A 14,620-nucleotide genomic window follows, 5' to 3' on the forward strand; every position below is an offset into this window, starting at 1 on the left:
GCCTTTCGACGTTGCAACCTCCACTCTAAAACAAAAGACACACAAACAAGCAATAGATAAACAAAACAAACAAAGCATAGAAAACATCTCATCATGGAGGCTGCAGTGTATCTGCCCACACTTCTTCACTTGCAAATGTTTATTGCAATAAGTTATTGGTCTGATTTGAGGTCTCTGTCTTCTGTTACATCATCAATGTTGGTTCATCACAGGGACTCCTTCCAGTTATCCTGTTGTTGTTCTGTGTTCTGAAGATTCTGTAACTTTGGATGCATAGGACTGGCCCCTTCACATGCTCTAGTAGTTCATAGTTGGAGTAGATATTGAAATAGACCAACATAAAGCCCTGGAGTTGTGCGCGAGTGGTAAATGAGTAGCTCAACCTGCATCACAAGAGTGATCTGTCCAGCACAGATCTAACTAGGCCACTCAATGCTACCAGAAGCAGAAAGCAAGGCTAGCTCTCCTGCTCTCATTGTCCTGGGTTGGCTCACCCATGTCTTTGCCATCAGGGCCATCTCCACCATGTTATCCAGGTGAGGTGAATGGCTTCTTTTCCCGAGTCAGAGGCAAGGCAAGCTCTCCCACTTTCATGTCCTCAAAGCCAGCTCTCTACGCTACTTCAGGTAACAAAGGGAAAAGAGTGGGGAGGGCATTACCCCCTCTCCTGCTCCAATGCCACCTCATAGCGGAGGGATTGTGGGCCAGCTCTCCTTTACTCTCACCTTGGAGCTGGTTCACCCACTACCACTCCAACAAAGCCAGCTCTACTGTGCTGTTCAGATGGGGTAGCAGCAAGCACTTTTAACTACTGAGCCTTTATGCTTGTTTCTTGTTACTTGATTTTATCTTTTCGTTTTAAATATTTACTTATGTATTTAGGCACAGTATTTATTGAGTTATACTTGATGCCCAAAAAGTTGCATGTTTTTGGTATGTACAATTTAATAATGTAAAACATACATTTACATCTGTAACATCATCACTACAATGAAGACATGGCTTGTGTCTACTGCCCTAAAATGTTCCAAAACTGGGAATTGAATCAGGATGTTGTGTGTGTTGGGCAAATTCTTGACTAGTGTTCCAAGTGCTTTCTACATATCTTGTTTAATGTGGGGTCTCACAAAGCTTCTCAGGCTGGTCTTAAATGTGATATCCTCTTACATATTAGATGGAGCAGCATAATGTACAGTACTTTGTTTTTCTTCAGGTGTGCATCTATGTTTGTGTGGCAAGATGAATCAGCATGAATGTGTCCTCTCCCAACTGTGGACAGAGTGATATGTATCTGATCTGCAGAATTTAGTTGAATACTGATAGAGCCTTATTACCATTGAACAAGACAGAGCATGTGAGCAATCTTTCTGTTTGAAGAATTATAAAATTTGTGTTCTATTCTAATTATTTTCAATTAGAAATCACTATTTACTAACACACTTGTGTAAACAACAGGACTTAATTACATATCACCTCTTTCACTCAAGGTCATTTGAAAGAAAAAGGTTGATGTAATTACAATTTTGATATAAACACAAAGGTACTAATTACTAGAACAGGGTATGATGAAATTGAGTAGGTGTAAACAGCAGAATGATGCAAACACAGTTATTACAAAATAGAATGCAAACTTTAAGCCAGAAGATACAACTATTAGCTGTGTTCAAATATTCCCTGAAACATTGCAGCAGAAAAATATTAGACACCAAATCCAGAAACTATGCTTGCATGTGAATAATGGTACTGCATTATATTTGGTTTTTTATATCATGTTACTTTTATTGAAATATATCTGGTAATTAAATTGCATATGATTAATGTTTAAATGTGATAATTTCTTACATTTATACATGGTAAAATAACATCTTTAAACAACAGTTATCATATGTCATATGTCATATCACATGGATGCTACTTCCTTTTTTTACTTTTTGAAGGGACAGATCTGTCCTCTAACATAGGTCAAGCACACAGTATTGTTATTCAGCATCATGCTCTTGTACCTTGGTATTCTAGATCAATGTATTTGTGTTTCTCAGAACATAGACCAAGAATGGAGCCATGTGAGGAGATTTCAGAGTGCTTGTGAGAAAACGCCAAAAAACCAAAACAAGAGTCTTGTGATTTTAGCTTGTTCAAAAATACATAATTGGTTTTGGATTATACTTTCATGTTACTCCCAGGTAACATGGTGAGTTAACTCATCTCTCAGGCAAAAGAGGTGAGTTAACTTCAGATTATTCATTACAACTGGCTATTGTTATTTGCCTCTGTGCTTCTGTGGAAGAACATGTTTTTGCTATGGCTGTGTGATTCACCCACCATGTGCAGATTGCCCTTGTAAATATGCATTTCATTCATGTGACTAGTCTTAACCCTCAGAGTATAAGTTTTCTAAGGCTCTGAATATAGTTGGCTAATGCAAGAGGCCTTAATATACCTCATTTACCACTTCGGTTCTTTGACATCTCACCATTTCTAGAGTGGGGACAAGTGGTGCGTCAACAGAAACCTGAGGTTCTCCAATAAAAGGAGAGTTTATACCTGTGAAATAACAGAAGGAGGTGAGTGAGAATAATGGGACAGAAATCAGGGAAGGCTTTGCCCTAATCAAACTAGTGTAACATTTTATAAAGGAGGAACAGAAGTATTAAAATCACAACTATTAGATTAATTGTAAGTTGTTTGTGATTATCATTCCTTGTTCCCAGAAGAAAGAACTTTAGATGAAGAAGTATGCAACAGAATCCAAAAGATTATTGAAAAAGGTATATAAACAAGATGAAAAGATTCCCATCAATTTTGAATCACTTGGACTGTTATCAAAATACTTAAGGAAGATAAGGAGGATATTAATCATGAGGAAGAAATAGATAACCCCTTGAATAAATATAAACTGAAGATCAAACTTTAAAATTGGTAAGAGGCAAAAAAAGGAAATTTTCCCTATACAGGCATAATCAAAAGTAAAACAGAGCCATCAGTAACTGAGTACTCCTCAGGTCTTAGTGGAGCCTTCTTTAGAAACATGTCCTCCATTGCCTGAAAAGGGCCCTGAAGCATGAGGTGAAGAATTTGATAATCAATCCAATCTGGAATTCCCTCCATTTCCTGATGGTGATTTAGGAGGGCCTATGAAAAGGCAAGCTAGGGCACAGCAGGGGAATGGAATTTGTCTACCAATTTCCCCCTGGCCTTATGATGTGTCCTTGGTAATTTCAGCACAATTTCATCCAATAAAAGTGTTTACCATCCAATCATTGCCTAAACAATCTACTTAAATCTCTAGAAGAAGAGAGATGGCCCTGGACAGTCCTTGAAATATTATTTTGAGAGGCAGGAAATGACCTACTGATATTTAAATCCAAGCTAAAAGAGGTATTGTGTATCATGCAGACCCTGTCTCCTACAGGTATGATAGCACAAAATAAATCCATGGGATGTATTTATTTATATCATAAGGGCTATAAAATACTAGCTGCTTACTCTAGATTTTTCTGACCAATAAAATAATGTAATCAATAGTATTGGAGATAGTTTGGATCCCAGATCTTTGAAGCAGTTTTATACACAATGCATCAAATGACAATTAGATTTATTTTCAACATCTCAGACCAAAACCACTATAGACATCTTGCATTTAAAAAATAAAAGGGAGGAGATGTTGAAAGACTATCCAAAAACAGTATCCTGTGAGAAGATTTCGGAATGCTTGTAAGAAAAGAAGACAAAAGTCTTGTGACCTCAGTCTCTTCATCACAGAATTGCTGTTGGATTATGTTTCAGTGGCCCTCCCCAGGTATAGGAGATAGAAGGGAATATACCTCATATTACTCACTACAACTGAATATTGTTATTTGTTTATATGCCTAAATGAAAAACACATTTTTGCCTGATGTGGCTTGCCAGTCATGGGGCAACTTGCTCTTGTGAATGTATACTTTACTCAGGTGACCCCTCGTAATTCTCAAAGTATAAGTTGTCTGATGCTCTGAATAAAGTTGACTATTTCATGAGATTTTAGTCTGCCTCATTTGTCTTCTTCATTCTCCCAGGTCCCACTGTCTCTAGAGCAGTGATAATGTTGTGTAACTGAAATTATGTATCCCTTGGTCAACATTTCTCCACACTTTCCTACCAAAGAAGGGAAAATATTTGTTTTATGTAATACATTAAAATACGTTTCAGCTTGCAGCCAAAGGTAATTGGCATAGAAGCTTCTTCTCAGAGGATATACGGTCTGATCTAAAAAAAATGGAAATCAAAGAATTACAATGTGCAACATGGGCTTCAGCAACATTGGTTCTAAAGATGTTATGCCCAGCACCATGGGACCATAGGGTTTTGCTTAAATGAAACTTTATTCTTGTAACCACATTAGGGTCTTATGTAAATTTTTCTTTGATATAAATTCAAATATGACTACTCATTTGACAGCTTCCTTCATCTTTTTCCTTTATCAACTATGCATAACCCACAAATTTCCTCTAAGCAAATCTATCACTCTTCTGAACTCCACAAATGCTCAGCACACGCCTCTGTGTAACTACCATTCTGCAGTAGTTGCTACTTCCCATATTGGAATTTGACCTCTTGGAAGTCACAAAGCTGTTACTTTGTTTGATGGTTGGCCCAGGAAGTGGCTCTATTAGAAAGTATAGCCTTGTTGGAGTAAGTGTGACCTTGAAGTAGATCTGTCGTTGTAGGCATGGGCTTTAAGACCCATGCACTAGCTGTCTGGAAGTCAATCTTCTCCTAGCTATCTTTAGAAATCTTAGCTTCTCCAGGCCCATGTCTGCCTGGAAAGTGCCATGCTTCCACCTTGATGATAATGTACTGAACCCCTGAACCTGTAAGCCAACCTCAGTTAATTGTTGTCCTTTATAAGCACCGTCTTGGTCATAGTAACTCTTCACACCAATACAACCCTAACTAATACATTCAGTGTCTTTGAAGATACCCTTGCACTTAGAGTGTATTCTGAGACACATTTAAGACTATGTTGAACAACAGATCTATCTTTCCTATACTACTACGACCCTTTTTATCTGGTCACAGGTTTAGCCATCTTCCTATCTTTCTATTAACACAGAATAACTTTGTGCTAAGGAGAAACAACAAATAAAGTTTTTGTGGAAGAGCCTCTGAACCAATTTCTCATTTGGTAAAAATCCAAGAATACTCTTTGATCTGAAATATTGGGCAGTTGCTCACTACCCAGCACCATAACTCTTCCAGCTTCCTGCTTCAGCATGAGAGTGGCTGTTCACTAAGTTTTGAGATAAATGGAATATATGAGCCCAGCAGAAAGTGTGTCCCAGATTAAAAATGTGTACCACTACACCTGGATCTGAGACTCACTTTGTCCCAGACGACCTTGAACTCAAAGATTTCCTTGCCTTAGACTCCTGGGATTCATAGCCACTATGCCTCAAGATCTCCTCACCAAGATCCAGGTCAGAATTTGTATTTCCCAGCCTCAAAATTGGGATTAAAGATGAGCCTTCCAATTCCGAATTGTAGTTCATTCTAGATTTAGACAAGGTGACAACCAGAAATAACCACTATAAGCCCCAAGGCTATACTTCGTGTTCTGTTCTTAAACACAACAGCAACTAGAGCTGCTTATTAGAAATTATAGGAAATTAAATGAAGCCAATATCCAATATTGACCAGGATCAGATCCACTGAATCAAACTGCTTCAGAACACATAATAAGTTAGATCCAGTACCTTACATTTCACATAGCATATTCTTTCGATAATTTTCATATGTCAAAATTTAGTTGTTTTTTCCCCAAGGAGACATTATAGGTCTCTTAGAATAGTTCATCTTTTTATATAACAGGAATAAACAACATTAGAAATGAATAAATCTGATCATGGCTTAGTGTGAAAAGGAAAAAATATTTTTTCCTTCTTAGTAGTAAGGAAATTCTAATTCTATCACACAAGCAATTGTCTCCTAGGAGACTCTGTGGACATTGTCACCATGGAGACCAAATCAGTGGTCCTTTCTGCTTCAAACAATCAGCTTGGATCTTTTGTGAAAGCTTGTTTGGGCACCAAATGTTAGGAACATGTGGACATGCTCTACACATTGTACGAGACTTTCCAAATATCCTTTTGGCATCTTAGGCAAACTTAATACATTGTGCCTTTTAAATTCCTCTTGTACTAAAAATATATGAGAACAGCCAGAAACAAGAGGAGTGAGCAGGCCATCAATCTCTGCAAGAGACACATCCACCCAGGCTTGGGAAGATGCCTACAGGAAGCAGCCAGCAGCCCTCTGTCCATGTGCTTCCTTTTCTCTGAAGAGCTTCAAAGATCAAAGAGGACCCTGGCAATGCAAACATATTAGTGCTGTGTGGCAGAAAGTATGAGACCTTTGATTTTTCTTAGATTCTCTGAAATTCACTTTTTACATAAAACACAATTGCCGTCAGAACAATTCAAATCACACTGATTAACTTAATTGTTTAGTGATGTTTTTCCCCTTTGCAAAGCCAAACAGCCTGCCATCATGGTAGCCCATGAACCAAGGTTGACTGAGAATGGGACCAAACCCTAGGCTTGCCCTCTTCTGGCCAAATTCTTTTAAGGATCCTGAATTGTTTTAGGAATCCAGGTAGGGTGAAGAGAATGGAAAGCTCAAGAAATTATGAAGATTAATTTCTTCTGGTATGACTAGTGCAGCCCTCCAGTGTCATTCTTGGTTGGCATGCCACATGCAGGAGCTAACAAGAAAATGAATACAAAGAGAGGAAGGCTGAGGAAGAACGTCAGAGTTTTGGTCATTCAGTAAGGCACACAGAGAAGATTCTGTTAGATCAACAGTAGACACTTGAGTTTCATGCATGAGATCAGGAAGCACCTTTTTCTGCTAACTTACTTAATTCATGTGAGCTCATGATCAATATGTGATTGTTGGTGCTGGCTCTTTGTGGAGTTTCTGATATGGATAATTTAATGTTTTCCATCTTCTCTTGGACACATAATGGCACTTTTTCACATGAGAAAGACGATGTTCTGTGAGAAGTAACATTGCCACCTCTGTGGTACTTTCCAGGTTGGCATGAATTTGTCTTCACCATCTAAAATTACCTATTATTGCTCCAGACTTGACTTCCTGTGGGATAGCTATGCATGACACACAGCTGTACCTGTACCCACATATGAAATCAGCACATATCAAACACACATTTATCAACTCACACACAAGTATTATTAATCAATTAAAAATGCATCTAAAATCAAATGCCCAGGAAACAATCTCAGAGTACTAAGACATATTTAGAGAATATAAGGAACATGGGTGAAGTTCTACCCAATGTGTTGTTTGCCTTTTGGAAGCTCACAACACATCCTCCAAGAGCCTTCAGTACTGGTCCATTTCTTATGTCTTACTATATGGTTTTTCTCATAGAAGGGTTGACCATGAGCCAACAAGAAAATGATGTTTATGCTCCAGGACAACCACTAGAAAAAATCATTACATATTCTTCCAGAGTAAGGGAGGATTTTGAGGGGTACAGTTGTAGAACAAAGAAGAGTACATTAGAGAAAAGGTCAGATAATAGGAAGAAATGTGGTGACTGGAAGAATGCTTGCATAAAGTAAGGATAAACAGGTATGTCATTCTGATGTTTTTTCCCCCTGAAGTTAGAAAGATGAGGCAAGAATTGTGGTACAAAGAGTCCAAAGAACAAGCTTGGCAGTGTGAGTGTTTGGTGAGGTTCTAGCAGGAGAAACAGTGCTTTGAAATCTAACCCTGCCATATCTGCAGGAAATGTGGTACAGCATTTTCTGTACCAAAAATGTTCCATATGACCATCTCTCACCTACAATTATTTAGCATTTGCTAAAATAACATAGGTAAATCATGCATCTCAGCCTAAGGAATGATTCTTCAAAGCATCATCAGGGAAAAAATGGTTACAATGAAAATAACACTCAATCTTTCAATCAAAAGCAAAACACTTAGAGAAATCTCTTCCAGAAGTAAGAGTACCAAACAGTAGTGGCCTAATTGAAACTTGTTTCTCAGAGAGTTGAGTGAAAGGGTCACATCCTTTACAGAAAGAATCACTCGGAGTTGCTACTTTAATTGTTTCATCTCTTTTGCTCTCCTTTATAAGCACAAGTAGTGCCCTGTCCCTGGTGCATATCTTATGCCATCGTTGCCATGGTAACAAATGTGTTTTAATGACAGAGAGGCACAGGAAGATTAAAATGAAGTAATAAAAGTAAGGGGGATAAAATAGCATTGGGCTGATTGAATTTTATGCGAAGTGCTATTGATTTTATTAACAAAGGTTAATGCCATATCAAGTTTATGTTTTATGTCCTGGTGAGATGCACAAACTGCATATCAGGCATTCCCATAAGATGTTACTTAAGTTTTTTTTTCCCCTTGAGGCTCCAACTTCCCAAAGTAATAACTGTTTTTATTTAATTTTTTTGAATGAAGAACCTACAAATGTGGAATATTTCCTGCCTTCAAATTTTCTAGAAATAGGCATAAAATAAAACCAAACCTATATCTATCATCAATGCATGTCAATTAAGTATGTCTATCTCAAAGTGGTAGAGTTTGGGCGCCATTTTAAATGAAGCACAAAAGTGGAAAAATAAATTTCAGTATACTCACTAGCAAGAAAGTGTAAAAGGAGCCCAAAATATGTTCTTAGAGGGGAACATAAAAAGAATAAAACAGGAGGAGAGGAGGATGTGAGAGAAGACACTGATGGGGAGGGAAAATCTCTCAACAGTGCTGAGTAGACAAGACTACTCACAAGTCACCCACTGAGGACCTGCTGTGGGTCAGCAGGAAATATGATTCCTCCACTAAGTACAAAGGGGTTGAAGGCAGTCTGCAGGTGCCTTTGCACATGGCAGACACAATGCATGAGAGGGTAGCGTACTATCTACTTTTTTCATTTGCACTGATGCACTATAAATTTTTAATCAAAATGTAACTTTTCATGTGTTTATACATGATGTAATTGTCAAATCAGTGGAACAGAAAAAAAATCCATCACCAGAAACATGTTTCACTCTTTTCTTGTAGTCAGCACACTTCCAATTCTTTCTTCTGGCTATTTAGAAATACACTGGTGGTAGAAATACATCATTGCTATCTATAGTTACCCAATTGTGTAATAGAGCACCAGCACATTTCTCCTGTCTAATTATAATTTCGTATCCATTCACCAGTTTGCCTCATCTGACTTCCCCTTACCCTTGTTTAACTTCCACGAAGTCAAATTTTATCATATATGGGGGAGATCAAAGTGTTTGTCTTTCTATGTTTGACTTATTTTACTCTACTTAATGTCCTCCAGTGTTATCCATATTGGGACAGATGATACAACTTGAGCTTTCATGGCAGAGTAGTTCGGCTTTTGAGGTCATATTCTCTTATGAATTCCTATGTGTACTGAGATGTAGGTTGACAAAGAGCATGTAAGGGTGGGGTCTAGCCCCCTCCCACTCAGACATATATAGTAGATGTTCAGGTTGATCTCTATGCAGGTCTCCCAAATACTGAAACATGATCTATCCCTGATTTTGTTGCCTGCCTCTGGATCCTGTTCCCCTAACTGGGATGCCCTGTTTGGCCTCAGTGGGAAAGGGTATGCCTAGTCCTACAGTGACCTGCTGTGCCAGAATAGGTTAGTACACAGAGGGAATTTCCCCCTTCTCAGAGAAGAAGGGGAAGGCAGTTGGGAAGAAGCTATGTGAAGGGTTACTGGGAGGAGAGAGGGGCTTCAATTTATTCAAAAGTTAAATAAATAGATAGATAGATAGATAGATAGATAGATAGATAGATAGATAGATAGATAGATAAGTGAATAAATGAGGCAAATGAAATTTAGGTTGAGAAATATATCTTGGCTATAGTACATAGTGAGGTATCCCCTCATCCAGATTGGAGGCTAGCTTCGGAGATGAAAAGTTATGACTGATGGTCAAGAAACAGAGAGAAGAGAATGCTCACACTTTGTTGACGGATATATAAACTATTATAGACATTGTAAAATAGTACAGAAATCCCTCAAAAGAGTAAAAGTAGACCTGCTATTTAACCTGGTAAGCCCACTCTATCTCCTGGGACATGTGTCCTCTGTAGTAAGAATGTGAAAAGAGATACCCCCATTCCCATTCTCAATATATCACTATCCCATAGCCAAGGTATGAAATCAATCTGGAAAGCAAACATTGTTTTAAGTTCTGAACAATGGCTGCTGCAAAGACAGCTTGGTGTGTTTCTACTTCATAGCTAAAAATGTTGATGACAAAAATCTCAAAATCTCAGTTTTGAAACTAGGGAAGAAAATCTTGCCTGAGTTTCTAACCTTGCCATCACTATATTTCTAACTATATAATGCTAATGACTCTTATTTAGATTTAAAATATACGAGCAAACACTGCCTAGTCCTTTATTTGAACTGAAGAGAACCAATGAATGATACATCATAGGTCCTGGGTCTTTCCTCCCTTCCCTCCTTCCCTCCTTCCCTCCCTCCCTCCCTCCTTCCTTCCTTCCTTCTTTCCTTTATTTTATTGATTCTTTGGGAATTTCACATCATGCACCAAAATCACATTTATCTCCCTGTTCTTTAATATTTGCACTCTGCCCTTTGAACCTTCTCCACCCTCCCAAAAAAAGAAAGTATAAAAAGAAAAATATAGAAAGAAAACAAAGTAAGGAAATATCTCACTGTGGAATCTGTAGTATGTCATAGTATGTCACATAGTATACACTTTTGTCCATACATCTTATCTTGCAAATGTTAATTTCGAGTTGTTTCTAGGTCTCTGGTTCTGAAGCTATACTATTAGTACTGCACCCTCACTGAGACTCTTCTTGGATATCCTGTTATTGCCTTTGTCATGTAGCCTTGGATTTGTAGGACCCACCTCTTCACATGCTCCAGAAGTTCATAAATGGGGTAGATGTTGGAGTGGGCCAAATAAAGGCCTAGATCAAGACCTGGGTTGTAGCTGAGTTGGTCAGCCCACCAGTTCCCTATACCCATACCACTAGAATTAGCTTTTCAGCATGGGCCTGGCTAGCTTGCACAATGGCACAGCCCACAAGAGGCAGGAACCGTTGTTACTCTCATGCCCTCCAGGCTAGCCCACCAGTGCCCGTGCCACCAGCTCCAGCTCTACTGTGCACCCCAGATGAGGTTCAGGTCCAGATCTCCCAAATACTACAGCCAGTGGGATGTGAATGGAGGGTGGGGGAAGGTATCTCTGTCTTACCCATGCCACCAAATTGCAGACTAGGGCTGAGGCTACCTATCCCTCTCTCAAGTCCTCAGGGGCAGCTCATCTACAGGCCTGCTACTAAGGTCAGATCTACTGGGTTACCCAGACTTGACACATGGCCTGGTCTCCCATGTGCCACAGGTAGTGAGGGGTGGGGCCTGCTCTACACAGCCCTTGAACATCATGATACTCTCAGGCAGCATGGACTTTTAGGTAATATGAAGCAATGACATAGACACAGACCCCTGCTGCTGCATAGCCACAGACCCAGATGCTCATAGGTCAGGCTTTACCTTGGCCTCAGGTGTCAGAATAGGCTATTCACATCAAGTATTCCTCTCCACCCTCAGAACTCTAGTTCCACCTCTCTTCATAGTGCTCAAACCTTTCTGCTTCTCTTTCTCCTTCATCTTTCCACCATATACTTGCAGAGGGTAATAGATACTGCTGTGTGTGGTCCACAGGCCAGTAGGCAGGGCTCTGGGTGTCTTCCACTTGCCTGCATACACCATGTGGTGGTGAACAGATTTCAGGTCCTGGATTTCAAGTGTAAAAATCAAAGCCTTGAGATCTGCCTAGCTTCAAGGCACAGAGTCCAGTGCTCTCAAGCTCAATTCTGGAATACATGGTATAGGAGAATATGCCAAGGACTCGAAAAGCCAATTTCATTGACAATTAAAATGTTACTAAAGACGTTTAAGCCAAATGCTCTCATCTGTAAGTGGAAAAAATAGCATTTGCCCAGTAATGTGAATAGTGATTAAAATGAAGTAGACTGCTCATTAGATGCATTTGGTCTATTAGTGTAGCAAATGTTCCTCTCCTTCTGATGCAGGATCAACTTTTGACCATGTTTCGACAACTATGCTTAAGCACTGAATGTGCTCCAAGTCAAATATTATACACAGCCCTTTTTATAGTCAGAGCTTATGCTCACACGACACTGCCAGAAATCACTCATCCATATGACAAGGTGACTGTTGATGGAAGGATTTGTATCTCAGCCCACTACTCTGTTGCACTGACATAAATGCCAGGCTTTTATTTGTATGGCGATCTCATTTTTATAGGCACTCAGTTGTTTTTATTACTATGGCTTTGTAGTGCAACTTAAAATCCAGTATGGTGATACCGCTAGCATTATTCTTTTCACTCAGCATTGTATTGGCTTTACATTTTTGTGGAAGAGTTCATTGAATATGTAGATTGCTCATGTTAATACATAAATTAAGATCAAGATATTAATTACAACAAATTATAAGCATGGGACATCTTTCCATCTTCGAATGTCTTCTTTAATTTCTTATTTCAATATTTTGAAGTTTTCATCATCTTTCAGGTTCTTGTTTAGGTTTTGCAGTTGTTAAAACACATGAATACTTGGTCCTTAGTTGGTAAAATTGAATATCGTATATTCCAAAATTAAGTCTGGTAACACATGAACAGCCAGAGAGTGTGTTAAAGAACCACTGGCTTGAACCTAGATAGATCTTAAGGCTTTGATTGTCTCAACTGAAAACCAGGACCACCGCCTGGGCAGCACAGTACAGCTGGTTCTAATGATGTGGGCCAGGGTAAGCCCACCCTGAGTGTATGAAAGCAAGTCAGCTGGCTCTGCCTTGTTCTGGCTGCAGCATTGGATGAGCTAGCCAGAGGAATGCTAAAGAACTTGCCCTGGAGGTGTGTGCGAGAACTGGCAAGCTGACCAACTCAGCTACCATCAGGCCCAGATCCAGAACTTTTTGCTGGAGCTTATGAAGGGGCTGGTCTCACTGATCCAAAGCTGCAGGATCTCCATGACACAGGAAAATAACAGGGTATCTGAGAGGAGTCCCAGTGAGAATCCAGTATTGATCTAGACTGATCCACAAGAAGAGTCCTCAAACCAGACAATAACTTATTGCAATGAACATTTGCAAGCAAAGAAGTGTAGACAAAATGGTATGATGTGAGACACATTGTGACATGCTATAACTTCCAAAATGAGGTGTTTTTTTTCAATTGGGATTGAAGTTTGAGGGCAGAGGGAAGGGACAGGGAGGATGAGGGGAATTTGGGGGCATGATGTGAAATTCACAAAAATGCAATAAAAAATCAGGACCTATGATGTATCCTTCAGTTTGTCTCTTCATTCTAAATAAAGGACAGCATTTGGCAGTGTTTGTAAAGTCTTTGTATCATTGCTGGTGTATTTTCCATGCTAAATAAAATAAGGATTAGGAGGTGTGGTGTTGTTGGAGCAAGTGTGTCACTGGGAGTGGAGGATTCGAAGACATAATTTCATTCTCTCTTTCTCTTTCTCTTTCTCTCTCTCTCTCTCTCTCTCTCTCTCTGTGTGTGTGTGTGTGTGTGTGTCTTTTGTCTCTGTCTCTCTCTGTCTCTCCATCTCTGTCTCTCTCTGTCTCTCTCTGTCTCTCTGTCTCTCTCTCTGTCTCTCTCTCTCTCCCTCTCTCCCTCTCTCTCTCTGCTGTTTACTTATAGATCAAAATGTAAGTTCTCAGCTATTTGTGCCACCACATTTTGTGCCACCATCACAGACTCCAATGGTCTAAAACCATAAACCCCAAATAAACTCTTATATAACTTTCCTTGGTCATGATGTCATTTCTATCACAGCAATAAAAAGTAACTGATACAGGTTCATTTTAAAATTATCCATCATAATCAAATTAGTTTCATCCCAGAAATGCAGGTGTCTAAGGGTTTCTATTGCTGTGCTAAAGTACCATCCCCAGAAACAACTCGTAGAGGAAAAGTTTATTATCTTTTCCAACTCTCAGGTTACACTCCATTACTCGAGAAGTCGGAGTAAGAACTCAAGGCAGAAGCTGAGGTAGAGGCCATGGAATAACATTGCTTTTTAGTTTGCTCACCGTGGCTTGCTTAGCCTAATTTAATACATCATCCAGGACCTGCTCAGGGTTGCTACTCACAGTGGGCTGAACCCTCTAACATCAATCATTAATCAAAAAAATATCCTACAGACTTACCTAAAAGCCAATTTTATGGAGGCATTTTTTTTCAATAGATGGACCCTCTTATAAAATAACACTATGTTGTGTCAAATTGATATAAAACTAAGTAGGACAACAAGATGATTCAGCATATTCAAATCAATAAATACAATACATCACATAAATTGATTCAAAGACAGAAATCAGGTGATAATCTCAATAGAGGTAGATCCAAGATTACTTTAAGATAAAAGTCACATGAGACTAAGAATAAATACATATTAAAACATAACAAAGGCTCGATATAACAAACATAGACAAAATCAAGCCAACTGGAGAAAGACAAGGAATTTCCACTAAAATGAAGAACAAGGTCAGAGTGTGAAC

The sequence above is a fragment of the Rattus norvegicus genome, chromosome 1 (assembly GCF_021556685.1).
Source record: "Rattus norvegicus strain SHRSP/BbbUtx chromosome 1, alternate assembly SHRSP_T2T, whole genome shotgun sequence".
In the NCBI taxonomy this organism is placed as follows: Eukaryota; Metazoa; Chordata; class Mammalia; order Rodentia; family Muridae; genus Rattus; species Rattus norvegicus.